A 15,827-nucleotide genomic window follows, 5' to 3' on the forward strand; every position below is an offset into this window, starting at 1 on the left:
CATATTTCACGCGGATCTAGCGAATTATGGTACTGACGGGCCATGTGGTGGGCAGAACAGAGGACTCTGAATTAGGAGGGTGCGCCCGTTCCTGGTTTCTCACCCAACTTACAACTAACTGGGTGGCCTTGGATAAGACTTTTGACCTTTTTCTCTCCACCTCCTCGCTCTCTACAGAGATAATAGTATTTGTCACTTTTATCTCGCAAGGGTGCTGTAAACCCCAAGCTGGAAAGAAAAGTGTTCTGAAAGTTCAAATCTTGATACAGAGGGGAGGTAGTGGTGGTGTCAGGATGTGTAATGACATCCTGGCTGGGCTGGGGAAGAGCCAGGCTTTGCTTTCAGCAGCCTGTGATGTCATTCTCACTGGAAGTCAAGCCTGCGTGTTCTAGTACTTCTTTATAGAATCTCATCCTCCCGGGCCCCCGGAAAGTTCTTTTCCACCACTCTCCCCTCACCTGCCCTTGCTCCCACAAGCCCCCAGCTTCTTAAGACCTTTGTAACTGAAACACTTCAGAAGTGGCTTCAATCAAGTTAAAGAGCAGCTTTCCCTATTCTCTGCTAAACTCAGCTAAGAAGCTCCTCAAATACAGCAGGTGACTACTATATTTAAGCCAGTGTTCCAGAGATGTTTAAACAGAAGTCTTTAATGATACAGTGTAGGAAATGAATGAGCTGGGCAGTGAGTGCTGTAGGAGTTAGGGTTGTGATTTGTATTCTCGAGAAATGATTGAAACCTGACCTCCTTGGTTAGAGCAACACACCTCCCCTCCCCCTTCACCCCAGGCACACACCCCTGTTTCATTTTCTTCAAACATTTACCATGTCTAAACTTTTTGATCCATTTGTTCTTTGTCTCTCCACTAAAAGGAAAGCTCTTTAAGTTGGGGGATTGTGTTTGTCTCAACACTGTATCGCCAGACACCTAAAAATGTGTCTGGTACAGAGTAGGTGCTGAGTAAGTATTTAATTGAATGAATGAATGTTGTTTTTTTTTTAATGCGTAAACTATTATCTGTCTCTGCCCACCAGAATACAAACTCGATCAGGGACCTTGACTCTTATTCTCCGTGATATCCTCAACACCTAGAACCCCAAGCACTTGAAAAGTATTTGCTGAATGAATGAATGAATGAAATGAATGAATATGAATATAGGCTAGGGAGTGCAGGAAAAATTCCTGGAGGAAAAGGCATTTGGGCTGGTGTGGGGAGGATGAGTAGAGTTTGGATATCATCATCATTTCAATCTCGTTATCCTGGGAGCTCTGATATTCATAATGATGAGCTACAATTTACTGAATGCTTGCTATGTGTGAGGCATTATTGGGGGCACTTTATCACCATGTTGTATACTCCAGAGAACATACTTGGACTAGTTTGCAAGTCAATCTGAAATCATTTTCTGTGTTAAAAAAAATCGGTTTTGACACATTCTTGTCGTGGAAGTCAACCATTGTTCCGGGGAGGCTCTGAGCAGCTGCAGTCAAGCCAGAGGAAGCTCCTCCCGCCTGCTGTGGAAGCAGCTGGCGGGTTAACAGAGACCACCACGGACCCTGCAGCTATCGGCAGCTGCTTGAGCGGATGGAAATTCTGCTGCCTGTAGAGGCCAGCAGATGAGAACCGAGGGGGGGGGGACGTGGCCACTGCGATGACACGTGTGTGTCCAGCGGAGTGTGGAGGAAGCTTTTTAATCCCTGAAGGGCAACCAGTTAGCATGGCTCAGACAAGAAGTCTTCAGGTTGTAGTAAGGACCTCTTCTCTGTACCGTCCCTGCCTTCAAGTCCCGTGAGACCACCCAGCTGCGGGGTGGAGGAGGTCTCATGGCTTAGCTTCAATGTACCCTCAGTTTACATACTTTCTTCAGCCTCTTGTGAGACTGCAGAGCCAAATACTTAGCTTTGTAGAATGTTGGAGCCAGAAGGAGCCATAGAGATTATTTAGACCAAGCCCCTCCTTTGTTTTTGGCCGCACGCTATGGCATGCAGAACTTCCCCAACCGGGGATCGAACCCGCGCCCCCTGCAGTGGAAGCATGGAGTCTTAACCACTGCACCGCCAGGGAAGTCCAAGCCCCTCATTTGAGGGGTCCCGGAGGGACATCATTTTGCCCCGCCACAGAGCCAGCTCATGGTTGCTGAGTCAAGCCTCTTAATCCACGACCACTGCTCTTGTGTCCGTTTTGTTCTGAATAGGTTTTTGCAGTGTTATTACTACCAGTTCTATTGTTTTTATTTTTAGCAAACAGCAGTAATTGGTATGTAATTAACGAATAATGCTATTAATAATATTATCATCATTCGAGCAATTCTATGTCAGACTTAGTGCTAAGGTTTTTATTTAACATTAACACCCTTATGATAATATGTTTTCATTTATTCAGAATGACGGAAGTTTCAGGTTGGCTGAGGGGAAGACCTTATGGAAATGATAATTTTTCTATGATTTAAAATGTAATTAATTACTCTAAAACACAAAAACCAAACACAATTCATGTTTCTTGGGAGGAAGCAACATAGAGTAGAAAACTCTCAGGCTATTGGACACGGAAGACTGGTGTCCTAATCTGGATCCTAGATTCTACTGTCTTCTAAATACTTGACTTCAGACAGGTTGCTTGACCTCGCTGTGTCAGGTCCCCATCTTTAAATTGGGGATAACACAACTGAACCCACGTGCTTTGGACCACATTAGCCTGCCACCCTGGCCCCAACAACTTGGACAGGAGGTGGGGTCCTGGGGTCCCCTCTAGAAGGCCAGCTGCCTGAAAGTCAGGCTGGCTACACTGGCTCCAGATGGGACAGTCGCTAACCAATTAGAGCTTCCAGCAGGACTTCTGAATGTGAGATACTGAGGGGACATGGAAGGTGAGGTGGTCCAGGAGCTTAGAGACAGAGGGAGAGGGAGCCATGGAAACCATCGTGGCTCGGGAAAGGAGAGTGGAGAGAAAAGTGGTCACTGGGCAGCCGGGCCCCAGACAGATGGTTAGGAGGTGCAGAGAGAAGGCAGGAATGGACCAGGAGGCGGGGAAGCCCCAGCAGGTGGACCTGGGGGAAGATGGGGAAGGAGAGAGAGACAAGGCCGTGAACAGCAGCAGGAGGAGTGGACCAGCAGCCGTGGAAGGGGCGCCCCTACAGGAGGGACAAGGGCCAGACTTGCTCTAGCCTCCCTTCAGCCCCTGTGGCCTCCAGACCCCCACCCCCACCCCCACCACCGCCCAAGGCAGCATATCCTGCACATCCTCCAGCATCCCAGCCAATTCTGGCCGCTGCTTTTTCAGAGGAGTTGCGGGTATCTCGTAGAGATAAATGGAGAAAAAGTAAGCTGTGGCCTTCCCCTCCGGGGGTGCTTCACCTCTCTTCCTCGTAAAAGTGGAGCTGATAGGGTGCACCCAAGAGAGAGGAGCTAAACCCACAGGCTTCGCAACTGAGCGGAGATGGGCTTAATTCCCAGCTCTGCCATTTGCTAACTGTGTAATCTCGGAAGAATTTCTTGATCTCTCTGAGGTTCCTCATCAGCATCTGTAAAAAGTGCACAGCTATAGGGCTGCTGGAAGGCAGGCTGCGAGGATTAGGGGAGATAGAGCGGCTTTCATGATCAGAGCCCCCAAGATCAGCGGGCATTTCCTCACGTCACTGCTGTCCTAGCGCACATTCCTCAGATCCGGCTTTCTTTTCCTCTGCATGTGTGTATGGGGGGGGGGGAGGGGCGGGGGGGGAGGGGCAGGCGGGAGGGGCAGGGGGGAGGGGCAGGCAGAGGAGGCAGAGGACACAGGAGAATGGGTCAAGAAAGATGCCTTCACTTATCACAGGGGAGGAGCCTCAGAGCCTAACTTGATCAAAGGAGAATCACACCGGCCCCTCCTGGGGTCCGCTGGCATCGGTCCACGCTCCGCCGGGAACAGCACCAGGCCTCCGCTAGCGTCCTCTCTGTGCTCGAGGGAGGACCTGGGGACACTGACGCTCCAGCTGCAGGCAAGTTCCTAGAAAGCCTGATGGAATGGATGTCATTCCTTTGCTGTGAGTCATCAGCCCCAACAAAGCCCACTGGTATTTCCGAGTCCATTCCCAGTGCCCAGAGCTGGGCCCGGCAGCGCGGCAGCTGCAGGGAGTGGAATGCGGCTCCCCAGCACTTTGCCCTGGATTTCGTTTTCGGGAAAGGCTCGTGGCCCCAGAAGAGGGGAGGCACTCTGAAGGTCATCTCATCCATGCCCCTGCCTCTGGGCCGAAATATCTGAAGACGTGGCTGTTTGGGGAGCCCCTCTGACCCATCCGAGTGTGGGGACCAGGGGCACCAGGGTGGAGACAGGAGAATGATGTCCCTTTCTCTGTTGTCTCCTTGACCTTCCACTAGAAGGGCTGCAGGAGAGGGGAAGGAGCACAGAGAAAGGGCAGCACAGCCTGGGGCGGGGCGGGGTGGGGGGGGGTCTCTACACCCTCACCTTTCTCCTTCCTCTTCTTTTTTGGTGTCCAGGCCAAGCCACCCCTGCTTCCCTCTCCTTCCAGGCCATGAATCAAAAGCCTGCCTCAGCCCCCGTTCCTGGAGGTTCAGGGCTGCAGGGCTGTCCGTACTCTGTGAACGGTGACTGAGGACCCTCGGCCGGGGCAGGCGCTGGGGAGCCAACCTCCGGCCTCAGCTCGCTGAGGTGTCACAGCAACTCTGCAGAAGGTGTTAACACCCCGGATTTCCCAACCACTGCAAAACTCAATGACCTGATCAAGATCTTGCAGCTGGACGTCCCACAACCGGGGCGAACCCTCTGGAAACTCCAGACCAATTTTCAAGGGACAGCAGCTTCAGCGGCACCCTGCTCCTTCAGCATCTCCCATCCAGAATGAAAGAGTGCCACCCTCTCAGGCCACGAGCCACGGCCCACTGCCCCATGGCCCCCAGAGGGAGAAGTCTAAGTGTCCTCGCCAAACGGTGAGGCTCATCTCCCAGCATCACTTAAAGCAGGCGAGCACCTCGCAGAGTGCAGCCCCTGGCGGGAGCGTGTCCTCTGCAGGCACTTCCTGCTGTCCTTTCTGAGCTTCCCAGGATATAAGCAACAGCCCTGGGGGTAGCTGTCGTTGCAGGGGACCCAGGGGTCAGCGTCCCCCGCCCCAAACCTGGTGTCCTACAAATACACAGATCAGCTGCCTTTGCCAGCTCACAAAAGAAGATTCTTGTGAGCACACAGTTGCCTGTGGTCGGGGGATGATCTGAAACTGCTCCTCGTTCCTGGGCCCGCAGCCAGCTGCCTTGGATGGTCAGAGGTGAAATCTGAATGCTGGTGAATGGGAGAGCGGAAGTGCAGCCAGACTGAGCTAAGCCCATTCATGAAAAAGATCCAGTCTCACTTCCTGATTGCCAGGCGTTGTGTGCGTGTGTGTGCACGTGCTCCATTGCTTTCTGCCCCACTTCTTCCCTCCCCCTGCTCTTTCCTTTCTTTTTTTTTTCTCTCTCTCTCCACAAAATCTAAAGTTCATCTTTGGGAAACTGCCAAAGAATGTGTAGCTGGTCTGTGGTTAGCAAAAGAGGGAAAGAGAGAGAGAGAGAGAAAGAAGGAGGGAGGGAGAGACAGAAGGGAGAAAAAAGAAAGAGAGAAAGAAAGGAAGGAAGAAGAGGGAAGGGAAAGGAGAAGGAAAGAAAGAAAGAAGGAAAGAAAGAAAGGAAGGAAGAAGAGGGAAGGGAAAGGAGAAGGAAAGAAAGAAAGAAAGAAGGAAAGAAAGAAAGGAAGGAAGAAGAGGGAAGGGAAAGGAGAAGGAAAGAAAGAAAGAAAGAAGGAAAGAAAGAAAGAAAGAAAGGAAGGAAGGAAGGAAGGAAGAAAGAAAAAGGAAGGAAGGAAGGAAGGAGAGAGAGAGGGAGGGAGGGGAGGAAGGAATAAAGGAAAGAAAGAAAAAGAGACAGAGTCATACAAAAACAACACTCTCTTCCTCCCTATAAACCTCCCCCCTCTCTCTCTCTCTCTCTCACACACACACACACACACACAACAGCATTCAGTATCATGGTTATGAAAGGATAAAAGCATCGTTCCCAGGTCATGCTGCACCCGCCTCTCAGTTTTCCCTCCCAGCCCCTCTGGCTCGAGGTGGAGGAAGGTGAGCCCTGGTGGAGGGTGCACCCTGTTGTAGGTGGAGTGTGAGGGTGGTCAAGGCTGACCCCAGCGTAGATTTTCTGAGGTTCAGCTAAAGGCCTTCCCTCTGGGGAGGAATTCACAGCTGCCCCGTTGGGCCCCACTCAGTGGGCCGTGTGGTCCCCTGGCGGGCCATGCCTATCCCTAACAGCCTGATCTCCGAGCTCTCAGAAGGCAGCCATGCAGCTGTGAAACCAGGGCAACTTACCCTCCTGGAGCCTCAGTCTCCTTATCTGTAAAATGGGGGTGATGATAATCATTCCCTCTTCAGAGGGCTGTGGCAATTGTGAAGATAGCACAGGAGAAGGGCCTCCTTCGCACGGTGTCAGGGCTGGGAAATGTGCCCCGTGGCTGTCGACCACCTCCGGGCTGGGGAACCCACCACACCTGGAGGCGATCCCCTCCATTCCCAGCAGCACCACAAAGACCCCCAAACTTGGCTGGGCTTTTAGGGTCTCGAGAGGGATGAAGGCACCTTCTTTGCCTTTAGAGATAGAAACTGGGAGGACCACCAAGAAAAACTGTCTGCCCAGCTCTGCTTGGTCCACTCGCTGATTCACGGGGGCCTCACAGCCACTCGTGTGAGAAAAAGAGATGTATCTCAGGAAAGGACATTAGACCAAAGGCCCCAAAATGATTAATCAGTGCTGGAGGTTTTAAGCCCGAAGCAGTTTTCAGTTGTTCTCTAGCCAAGAAGTGCTTCCTGGGCACCCACACCGATTTCAGAGTAATGCAGGGGGAGGTGCACCTGCCCCCAACCTGAGGCCCCTCTGTGGTACAGCAGGTGGTGGGCCCTTCAGTGCTTCCCCCACCTGCAAAGAGTTCCCCTGTGCTGCTGCGGCATGAAACCTCCCTCCCGCTGATCCTGCACGTTTGTAAAGCACTGTCATGACAATTCTTGCCCATGAAGTCCTCTCAGTGAGGGAGTAAAGTCATCTGGACAGGTGTGAGTATTCTCCCCATTTTACAGATGGAAAAACTGATGCCAGGGAGATCCTGGTGGTGGAGTTTGAAGGTGCTGGACTCTCTGAGAGTCTATCCCTGCCTCTCAGGTTTTCTTCAAGCGACACAGATGACACAAAGAGCTGTTCTTTTTTTAACTATCTTTTAATAGAAGTATAGCTAATTTACAGTGTTGTGTTACTTTCAGGTGTATAGCAAGGTGATTCAGTTACACATATATACATGTGTGTACATATATACATATATTCCTTTTCAGATTCTTTTCCATTATAGGTTATTACAAAATACTGAGTAGAGTTCCCTGTGCTCTACAGTAGGTCCTTGTTGGTTATCTATTTTATATACAAGGGTGTGTATCTCTTAATCCCAAGCTCCTAACTGATCTCTCCCCCCACCACCCGCTATGCCCTATGGTAACCACAAGTTTGTCTTCTATGTCTGTGAGTCTATTTCTGACAAAGAGCTATTCTTAGCCTCTCCTGTCCTGAGTTATTCTTCACTGAATTGGGCAGAAGCTTCTGACCACCCTCCAAGTTCCCTCCCAAGGGGCTCCTCCAGGAAACGGGCCATATGACCCTCAGTTTGGCCATGCAACTAATCTCAGTGTTTCCTAGAACTTCAGGGGGCAGACGCTCCAAGCTGCAGACCCACGTGGAGGAGGATGGGTTCCCAACGAAGGAATCTGTCTCACTGCCTTATTTCCTTCCCTCTCCCTCCCCCCGTGTCGCCAAGCCATCCATCGATGGTGAGAGAGAGGAAACATCTGGTCCGGGCTAAGCTCCTCCGCCCTCATGTCAGCGGGGCTTATAGGAAGAGCTGGTTGGAGGTCTTGCAACCTTGAAATAAACCAACGGTTCAGCTGCAGTGCTCCCCCACTGCTATCCCTTCCTCCTCCCCCACCTGAATACTCTCCATCCTCCCCAAAACCACCTCTCACACCGACTCCCGCCCCTGCCACCACCCAGCGGGCACCTGTTGCTGCCACTTCCAGAAACCAGAGAGAGCCACGACCAAAATGGGGGCTCCAGAACGTCTGTGCCAAGACAGCGAAGACACTGATGACCACAGGGCCGGGGTGGGATGGCTCTAGACACACTTCCAAACTCCCTGAACGTGGTCTTCCTCCTGTCTGCCTCTTAGCTCCCCTTGCCCTCTCTAATCATAATGAACCATCCTTTATGGAACATCTCTCTGTGCCAGACACTTAACGCAGATTATCTTATTTAATCATCATAACGACCCTGCAAGGTAGGTATTCATCCCCTTCTTACCGGTGACAGAGTAAAAGCACAGAGAGGTTCAGTAATTTGGCCAAGGTCACACAGCTGTGAAGTGGCAGAGCTCAGATTCAAACCCTATCGGACTCCAAAGCATATGTTTTCAGCCTCTACACCAAGCTGTCACTCAGAATATACCCTGAATCCTCTCCTCCCTCCCACGAAACCCTCCGGCATTCAGGCACCAACCACCATGCTGTGACAACTGGTGTTTTTCAGCCATCCTCCTCCCTAGCTGCCAGGAATTCTTCATTTGTTCATTTCAGTCATTCATTCATATTCTAAGTAGAGACTTCATATCTACACAGAGTCAGCATGTGCTATGTACCGAGGAAGAGCATCGTTCCTGAATTCTACGGGATGTGCAGTCCTTAGGAAGCATGGCCAATGGGGCAGCACAGACAGTGAATGTTCCCAGGCCCTAGGGGAGGGGAGATCCTCTGTTGAGCTCAGACCTGTCCTCGTCTTCCTGCCTCCTAGTTCTTTTTGTGGCTTTGAAAAATAAATACATGGTGAGAGCCAAGGGTGTTGTGACAAGGTGGCTGTTCAGAGAAAGACCAGGTCCCAGGGTGACATGTTTGGTGACATGTGGCCTTGTTGCCGTGCAAGCCTCTGCAGGTCTTTGGATGATGGCTGGTGACCATCTTCAGCCTAAGGAGAAAAGGAATGAATGTTTGGCGCCGGTGCAGGGGCAATAAACACAAGAGACACTGAGGAAGGGAGACCATAGGCAGCAGAAGCTGTGATTATAGGTCTATAGCTGTGTTGAGAGATTACAGAGGGATGTCGGGGCCTTGTTGGAGAAGGCCCTGAGCGGCTGGTGACGGATAAGCCTTGATCCCGCAGGCCACAGAGACGTCACGATTCACAGTGTGTCGTGATGTCGTATTTAGAGAACTGGAGGGAGGAGGGGTAGGCTTAGGGGCTGTCTTGTGGCTGCAGCATCTGGAGGGACCAGTGCCACGGTTTCTGGGCAGCGTAATTGTCCCTGCACAATGCTGGACACACACACACACTCACACACGCAAAGAACCCCAGTCAATAACTTAACATGAGGAATGAATGAGTCTCTTACATACGTGGAAAGAGAACAGTTATCAAGAAAACACCGTGGGTGAATGGGACACACCTTGGACGCGGGGATGCACCCTTTCCTTTCTGCCCCCAGGAATTTGGAAATGAGGGGAATAAAACTGCTCTCATAGGGTAAAACTGTGAAATTAACACACACTGCCTCAGAGCAGAGCTTTCAATGACCTGCAGGAGAGAAGGATTCTGTAGGCATCCAGCCTCCATCTGAAGGACCATCTACAGAAAAGGTGGACAGTCCTAAAGGGGGGCGACAGGTCAGCCACAGAAACGCAGAAAAAAGGAGTCCTAGGGAGAATCCAGAGAGCTGGCCTGGAGAGAGTATCTTGGTGCTAAGGGCAGCTGTGTCTTTCTTGTGGAGATGAACGCATCAAATTATCATCACACGATAGCATGACACATTTTCGTTTTACAACCAGCTTTTGTGATTTCATTCTGTAGCCACCAAGCAACCACGTGAGTGTAACCTGACGTCCTGAGTACTTTATTCCCAAGGAAAGAATGAGTGCCAGCCCCGAGCGGCTCCATTCAGATGCCAGAGCTGTCTGTTGGGGTGAGATGGGCCCGTCCACCCTGCAGAGATCCAGGCCTGGATGGAGGGCCAGACGCAGACCAAGATCACGCCACCAGGAGCTGGTCTTCCAGGAAGCCCCCGCCTTCTCTGCCCCTTCCTCTTGGGCTTTCAGACTGTACTTCTCTATTTCAAAACACATCAGAATATAGCAAAGCCCTACAGGTTGGGTAGGTATAATGGCCATTTTTATCAGCAAGGAAATAGAGGTCTCAAAGGCTTCATTCACTTGCCCAAGGGCACTCAGCTTAGTAAACGAGCCTGGATTCCAAACTTGTTCTGACTCCAAAGTGCACGTTTTTTCTATTACCATGTCATCCCTGCCTTCAAGAATGTTCCTCTCCAGCTTATCTTTAGGTAAGAAATTGTGTTTGGTGAATAAGGTAGGGGTCAGAATGGGCACCAGCCTGAGGCTCTCCTCTGGGACTGGTTGCCTTCTTCACTTCCAAGGGCAGGCTGTGGGGAATTCCCTGGCGGTCCAGTGGTTAGGGCTCTGCGCTTCTACTGCAGGGGACACAGGATGTATCCCTGGTTGGGGAAGTAAGATCCTGCATGTCGCGCGGTGCAGCCGAGAAAAGAAAACAAAACGTACGAACAGGGGGCAGACTGGGGAAGGCGCTAAGGCAGATACAGCTGTCCAGCTGCCTCTGCACCTGCTCAGTGAGGAAGGATGGAGGACAGTGCTCAAGGGACAATGAAAAGTGTTGGCCCTTCCCTTTTATGCGCCATCCCACACCTTCGGTCACCCCCAGTTCCCCCAAGTCCCTCGTGGATGAGTGACCTCAAGCCAAGAGGACAGGGTTAGTATTTCACTTCACCCCTTTCTGCCAAATAATATAATCCTGTTTTAACAATTCAGTTCCGTTCCTTGTCTACCTGAAGACACTTAACTCTGTCAAAACTTGAGGTCACCTATGTGCTGCTCCCGAACTCTACCAAACACCCTCACTCTCAAAAGTAACTTGCTTTTAAAAATAGCTTTGCCATTCGTGGATGTGTCCCTAAGTAATATATCGTTCCTTTCTTAAAAAATCAGGAGAGGTGAGGTCTAATTTATATGCAGTAAAATTACCCTCTGGGGGTTTAACGTTCTAGGAATTTTGACAACCCGATGGATGGTGTACCCACCACCACAATCCAGATGGAGAACAATTTCATCACAAATTCCTTGTGCCTCTTTATGGACAATTCCCTCACCACCTCCTAGGTTTTGGCAACCTCTGATTTGTTTTCCAGCCCTGTAGTTTTGTCTTTTCCAGAATGTCAAGAAGGAAAATTTTAATATTTTATTATTGAGTATGTGATTAGGAGAACTGTGCTTGTGCACGCATATGAGCTCACACACCCGTGAGTGTGTGCCACAAAACCCTTATCAGGTTGAGGAAGTTACCTGTGACTCCTTGTGGGGCAAGGACGAGAGCTTTTTATCGTAAGGAAAAATATTCAATGTTATCAAACACTTTCTGTCTCTATTGAGATGATCATATAGCCTTTCTTCTTTTAATGAACTGTTATGTAGTGAGCTACATACAGAAGTTTTCTGATGCTGGACTTCATGGAAAAAATCCAACTTGGTCATCATTTATTATCTTTTTTTCTATTTGGCTAGTGTCAGTGTTATTGCTGTGTTTAAATTTTTTGCATCTACATTCATTGGTGAAATGGTTCTGTGATTTTTTTTTCGCTGACAACTATGTCTGATCTTGGCATCAGGAGTATACTGGCCTCATAGAATGTCTTAAGAAATGTTCTTTTTTCTTCTATTCTATAGAGGAGCTAAAATAATATTGGAATTATCTTTTTCTTTAATATTTGGCGTACTCATCTATCAAATCATCTGGGATTGGTATTTTCTTAGAAGAGAGATTGTTAACTATTCATTACCCGAACTTAATGGTTTTCCGTTTACCCTTGGGTCCATTTTGGCAATTAGTATTTTGCTTGTAATTTGTCCTTTTCATTTAAGTTTTCAAATTTATTGGCAATAAATGACTTAAAATGTTCTTTCAGATTTTCACTGCTGCTGCATCAGCAGAATTCTAGTTTCCAAAGGCTGCTATAACAAGGCACCAGAAGATGGGTGGCTTATGACAACAAAAATTTATTGTCTCAGTTCTAGAGGCTAGAAATCTGAAATCAAGTTGTCAACAGAGTTGGTTCCTTCTGCGGGCTCTGAGGGACAATCTGTTCCATGCCTCTCTCCTAGCTTCTGAGGATGGTTGGCAACCTTTGGTGTTCCTTGGCTTGTAGACACATCACTCCAGTCACTGCCTTCATCTTTCCATAATGTACTAACTGTGTCTATATATGTGTCTCTTCCCTTCTTATAAAGACACCAGTCACATTGGATTATAGCCTGTTCTAATGACCCCATCTTAACTTGATTATAGCTGCAAAGATTCTATTTCCTATTAAGGTTACATTAACAGGTACTAGGGGTCCCATCTTTTGTGGGAGACCCAGTTCAACTCATAACAAGTAGTTAAACCCTCTTTCTCATTTTTCCTTCTTTTTTCTTTTCTTTTTTTTTTTTTTTCTTTTCTTTGGGGGACCATGCCATGCGACATGAGGGGATCTTAGTTCCCCGACCAGGGATCGAACGTGCACCCCCTGCGGTGGAAGCACCGAATCCAACCACTGGACCGCCAGGGAAGTCCCATCTCTTTCTCATTCGTAATGTTCTCGTTTGTGCCTCTCCTCTTTCTTAGTCATTCTTGCTGGGAGTTCTCAATTTCATCAGTCTTTTAAAGAAACACCTCTCAGCTTTGTTAATCCTCTTTTATCTCTTTTTCCCCCCTGTTTCATTAATCCTGCTCTTTATTTAATTCACCTTCTACTTTTTCTTTAATTTAATTTTATTTATTTATTCATTTATTTATGGCTGTGTTGGGTCTTCGTTTCTGTGCGAGGGCTTTCTCTAGTTGCGGCGAGCGGGGACCACTCTTCATCGCGGTGTGCGGGCCTCTCACTGTCGCGGCCTCTCTCGTTGCGGAGCACGGGCTCCAGACGCGCAGGCTCAGTAGTTGTGGCTCACGGGCTTAGTCGCTCCGCGGCATGTGGGATCTTCCCAGACCAGGGCTCGAACCCGTGTCCCCTACATTGGCAGGCGGATTCTTAACCACTGCGTCACCAGGGAAGCCCCATCCTTCCACTTTTAAAAAGCTTATTCTTTTATTATAATTTCTTAATTTGGAGGTTTACATGCTACTATTCAAACTTTCTTCTCTCTTAATATGTAAGGATATAAGCTATATATTTTCCTGTAACACTTTCTAACCACTTATAACCACTGTTTTAACCTTATTTCCTACATTTTAATATACAGTATTATCCTTATCAATAAATATTAAGTATTTCTAATTTTTATTATGATTTCTTCTTTGACTCTAGAGTTATATAAAAGTGTACCTTTAAACTTCCAAACAGGATTATTTTTTAAAATTATCTTTTCGCTCTTGATTTCTTACTTAATTTCTTTGTAATTGTAGTATGTAATCTATGAGATACTGATTCTTTGAAACTTCTTGAGACTTGGCTTATGGCAAAACATGTAGACAATTCTCTTAAATGTTTCAAGTACGCTGTAAAAACAATGCCTCCTTTTAGAGTTCTATATATATCCATTAGATCAAGCTCATTAATTGCATTGTCCAAATCTTCTATATTCTTTTATTTTTCTGTTGCTTGACCTATCAGGTATTGAGAGAGAATATTAAAGCTTCCACTGTGTTATGGATTTGTCGGTTTCTCCCCGTGGTTTTTACAGTTTTGTTTTATATATTTTGAAGCTACATTACAGGTTACATACAAGTTTAAGATTGTTATGTCTTTCTTGTGAATTGAACTTTTTATCATTGTGAATGTGTCTCTTTATGTCTAATAAAGCTCTTTGCCTTATAGTAAATTTTGTCTGATATTACTTCCTCTTTTATTACTTTTTATCAAGTAGATCTTTTCCCAGGCTTTTGTTTTTACTCTTTTAGCATTTTAATGTTTGAGCTGTGTCTCTTGGGAACAGCATAGATCAGATTTTTAAATCCAGTCTAACCATACTTACCCTTCTGTGGAAGAATTTAATCTAACAATTATTTCATTTCTTTTAATCGGAGATCTAGTCCATTTACATTTTAGTGATTACTGATATATTTGTTTCTACCATATTGTTCTTTATTTCTTCCCCTTCTTTTCTGTCTTGTTTCATTTTTTAAAAATTCATTCAATTTTTCCTTCTACTCGTTTCAATGTTATACTCTTCCATTTCTATTCTTAATGTGGTTATTAGGCAAAAACCAAAAGTTAACTTTTTACTCATCTCCTGATCAATACAAGGACTTTAGCACGTTTCAACCCTAGCAGTACTTCACTCCAACTTTTACCTTTTTTTGCCCTATTTTAGTTCTTTCTTTTCTTAAACCCCACAAACTACACATTATTGTTATTGCTTTGTTGAATGTTCAGATTTGCCCATGTGTTTATCCTTTTCTTCAATCACCATTTCTTCTTGCATCTCAATTCTTTTGGAATCATTCCTTCTTCCTGAACTATATCCTAGTCTAGAGGTTCCTTTAGTGAACATCTGTTGGTAGCTTTTTTTTTTTTTTAATTTACTTTTGGCTGTGTTGGGTTTTCGTTGCTGCACGCGAGCTTTCTCTAGTTGCGGCGAGCGGGGGCTACTCTTTGTTGCGGTGCGCGAGCTTCTCATTGCAGTGGCTTCTCTTGTTGTGGAGCATGGGTTCTAGAGCGCAGGCTCAGTAGTTGTGGTGCACGGGCTTAGTTGATCCGTAGCAAGTGGGATCTTCCCGGACACGGGCTTGAACCCGTGACCCCTGCGTTGGCAGGCGGATTCCTAATCACTGCCCCACCAGGGAAGCCCCACCAGGGTAGATTTTGTTGAAAACATCTTTATTTTATCCCCCCTTTAGGAAGAGTGCTTTGCTGTGTATGTATATCTAGATCAAGAGCAATTTTCTCTCAGTACATAGCTTTCTTAGCTTCCTTTGTTGCTGCTGAAAAGTCATCCTTTATAGATAAACAGTCTTTTCCTCTAGCTATTAAGATCTTTTTTTTCGTCTTTGGTGTTTTGTAGTTTTACTATGAATATGTCAATATCTATCATGCTTGGGATTTATAGAGCTTCCTGACTGTAAACAGCCATGCCATTCATCAATTTACTAAAACTCTCAACCATTATGTCTTCTAATTCTCCTTTCTTCCTCATTCTCTTTGTTTTGTGCCCATCCATAACTGTAAACCATATTAAAACTTTTCAGTCTGGCTCCAATGTTTCTTTACCTCTTTCATATTTTTCGACTTTGTCTCTATTATATTCAATGTGGTTTCCTTAAATGTATCTTCCAGTTTATTAATTCTCTCCTTAGTTGATCCTAAGCTACTGTTTAATCCATCCATTGAATTTCAATTTCAATCATTTTTCCATTTTTCTGAAAATTCTACTTGGTTCTTTTTCAAATGTGTCTGGTCGAGGCTGATAGACGCTTACTCCTCAATTATATTTTAAACACCCTCTTTATTTTTTGTGCATGGAAATTAACTTATACTACATATGTATTTGATTATCACAATAGTTGTAGTCTTCGTCTATCTGAATCTGAAATTTGTTTGTTTTCAGCTAATGAATTTCTGATTTCCGTGTTTTGTAAAAAAAATACATTTTAATTGTGAGCTGATAGTCATTCTTTGGAAGGAATTCTCTGAGGCTAGGGTTTAAAGTGTACTTCTTCAGAGAGAGTTTCTGTTGGTTTTTGCCAGGTGATTAGGGGAGCTATCATTTTAGCTGAAAGATTTTTTTAA

The sequence above is a fragment of the Eschrichtius robustus genome, chromosome 13, assembly GCF_028021215.1.
Source record: "Eschrichtius robustus isolate mEscRob2 chromosome 13, mEscRob2.pri, whole genome shotgun sequence".
NCBI classification, from domain to species: Eukaryota; Metazoa; Chordata; class Mammalia; order Artiodactyla; family Eschrichtiidae; genus Eschrichtius; species Eschrichtius robustus.